General features: G+C 38.4%; 1 pseudogene; it reads left to right on the forward strand.

The window, feature by feature from the left end:
• LOC110334260 overlaps nucleotides 1-3,390 on the forward strand; it is a 163,630-nt pseudogene that overhangs the window by 2,412 nt on the left and 157,828 nt on the right.

Below are 3,390 nucleotides of genomic sequence, written 5' to 3' on the forward strand. Positions count from 1 at the left end.
TGCTATATCAGGGTCCCTTCAGCAAAATCTTGCTGGCATGTGCAATAGTGTCTGGGTTTGGTGGCTGATGATGGGATGGATCCCCGGATGGGGTAGTCTTTGGATAGTCCATCCTTTACATGGAACTTCTTAATGAAACATAAGAAGCTTCATGTCAAGGAGTTATTCTGTATTAATAATAATTTTAGGAAGACATTAATATTCTAGAAATTAATACTATTAGAATAAGAATAATGAGCTGACATGGATATGTTAGACAATGATTATCTGTGTTAACTGCATCTGACATTGAAATACAGGGCCCTTGCCTGGTTCAAGTTAATGTGATGCAATAAGAATTCAAGGGAATCTCCATGTAGTGGTGCATGTCTTTAATCCTAGCACTCCAGAGGCAGAGGTAGATAAATATGTGTGAGCTCAAGGCTAGCCTGGTCTACATAGTAAGTTCCCGAACAGCCAGAACTACATAGTTCTGTATCAAAAATAAATAAATAAACAAACAAAGAAAAGAAATCCCTAAAACCGAACAAATTAAAACTCAAAGAAAGAAAGAAACAAACGTAATCCATGATGGTCTAGCAGTTCCTTGTCAGGATGACAAGTGCTTTTAATAGTAGTGATTTTCAGATGATTCTCTCCACTGAAAGGAAACATGGGTGGAACATGTGTCCTAAAGCTTGACTCCTGGAATTCATTTCCCTTAAAAGCAGGTCAACTCTATTTTCCCTAGGAAGTCTGCTAAGCAAAAGACTCCTCCTTCACTATTTTGGTACAAATGGTCTGCAACAGAGAAGCAACCTCTTGTCTTTGCAGCTCCCTTTGGGGATGATTTTGAATGTCTTTTTCTCTGTGTAAGGGTTCAGAAGCATGTTTTGTATTCTGGGAAAGTTGAGATTAAGTTTGTCACCTCTCTGGGTCTTTGGCTTTAGAAACTCCTGGCCAAAGACCCCAGAAAGTAGGTTTACTGGTCTTTTCGCCTTTTCCTTTTTAACTACAAAGGTAGAAAGTAAACCCCGTCTCCTTTCCTTCAGTCTTTGCTCTTTTCTCAGTTCTTTTAAATAGATTTCATATTGTTGTTGAAATTTATGGCAAGTGGTGAGAAAGTGAAATAATTAGTACTCGTGCTGATAAAAAAAAAAGGAATGTGTCACAAGACTCTCAGGAATGAAAAGATGTTGATGGAAAATATTGCTTAGTTAAAGCAATTATTTTTTTACTATTACAAAAACTTGCCTTACCTCATGCTTTGCAGTTGCTACAAAATAGAATTATGTTCCAATTTGATTACTTACAGAATTAAAGGACACATGCCATAATCAAATTGGCCAAAGGCCTTAAGATTTATGTTTTCAAACCACATCAAAGACGCTTTTTACTTAAAACAGCAGCTGCACTACTCAGCTTGGGTCCAAACACCAGTAACTGGCCTCTTGGGAAAGAAGAGAGAAATATTCTAGCAATCTTCTGGTCTGTTTCTTGCACTCTGTTTACCAGGAAGAGGAAGCTCATGACCAGGAAGAGGAAGCTCATTACCAGGAAGAGGAAGTTCATTACCAGGAAGAGGAAGTTCATTACCAGGAAGAGGAAGCTCATTACCAGGAAGAGGAAGCTCATTACCAGGAAGAGGAAGCTCATTACCAGGAAGAGGAAGCTTATTACCAGGAAGAGGAAGCTCATTACCAGGAAGAGGAAGCTCATTGCCAGGAAGAGGAAGTTCATTCCCAGGCCTTGGTAGCTTGGTGTGGCTGTACAAGAGGTTTTCCAGGGATCATTAATAACAGGTTTTTATTTATTTATTTTTTAGCTTAGGACTCTAAATATAGGCCAGAATATGAAATGGTATAAATGTCACAATATTCACCAAAATGTTAATTCAACAAAACATACCAAACCACTGTACAGTTATTATCTCTTTATGTATTAACCAGATTGTAAGTCTATTTTTTGCTTCCAGCATATGACACATATAAAATATAACATGTTCAAGTATTTATAGAATAGAATAGAATAGAATAGAATAGAATAACAGAAAAGAAATCTTACAGTAACCTACAAAGTGAATTTAGTAAGATGATAAGCACAGATGGTAAGCAAAGGCTTAATTGGCATATCTGAGTTGGAGGGTTTTTTTTTTTCAACTAAATATTTTCTTTATTTACATTTCAAATGTTATCCCCTTTCCTAGTTTCCCCTCCAAAAATCCCCTATCCTCCTCCGTCTCCCCTTGATCCCCAACCCACCCATTCCCGATTCATGGCCCTGGTACTCCCCTATACTGGGGCATAGAGCCATCACAGAACCGCGGGCCTTGAGTTGGAGCTTCTTGAATATCAGAGAAGACATTTCCCTTCCCTGAATCTTCTAGTTAAAAAAAAAAAAAAAAGAATAATGAAAAGGATCCTTCATTACATTTGACAGTAGTTGCACCAACACAAAATTCCTTGCTTTCACAGACCTTTTTTTTTCTAGTGAATAAAGTGGATCAGATAAGTTATCCAGTACAGGAGAAGGGGCAAACAGAATGAAACAACAAATAAAAAAAGCAAGTGGGGAGGTAGGTATGGAACATACCAAGGTTTGTGGAGCAAGGTATTTCAAGGAAACCTGACTGCCAGAGTAACAAATAACCAGGCACAAAGGAAGATTAGCCAGGGAGACAGCTACGAAATAGGTAGGAAGGAGCAGCTGATGCAAAGGACCTGAGGTAGACTCACTTGGGTAGTTGAGGGGCAGGAGAAGGGAAAGGGCAAGTGGTATGTTTAGGTATGTGGTGTCTTAAGTAATCAAGTCTTATAAAATTTTATAGTCAACCAAGAATGGTGCAATAAATAGTCTAGACTTGTTTGGACACTCATGACTATGCAAGGTTGGATGTCTCATATCTGGTACTTGGCTTTCTGTTTGGCAATCTATGGTTTCCTGAAGGAGCACTATATCCTGAGTAGGGTAACTTCTGTCTGTCTGTCTGTTCATCTATGCATCAGTCCCTCCTTCCCTCTGTCTTTTCCTTTCTCTCTCTTTCTCTCCATTCCTCCCTACCTCTTTCATCAATTGTAAAATGGTTCAATATGGCTTTAAAAACTAATTCTAGTGTTAATTTCCCTCTATCAATCTCTTCTCCCCTCTTATCCTCTCCCCTCAAAACTTCTTTACTACACCCCAATCCCCCTTTCTGTCACCTGTGTTATACCATGTCCCATCTCAAAAGATGTCTTCCTGTCCCCATGGAACAGTTTCCTGGCTTTTACATGTGCTCCAAGTTAAACATACAAACCTAAAGATTTGATGGTAATTAAAAACAATGAATTTATGAAATTCTTGGGCAAATGGATGTATTTGGAGGATATCATCCTTAGTGAGGTAACCCAATCACAAAAGAAGTCACTAGAT

The sequence above is a fragment of the Mus pahari genome, chromosome 16 (genome assembly GCF_900095145.1).
Source record: "Mus pahari chromosome 16, PAHARI_EIJ_v1.1, whole genome shotgun sequence".
In the NCBI taxonomy this organism is placed as follows: Eukaryota; Metazoa; Chordata; class Mammalia; order Rodentia; family Muridae; genus Mus; species Mus pahari.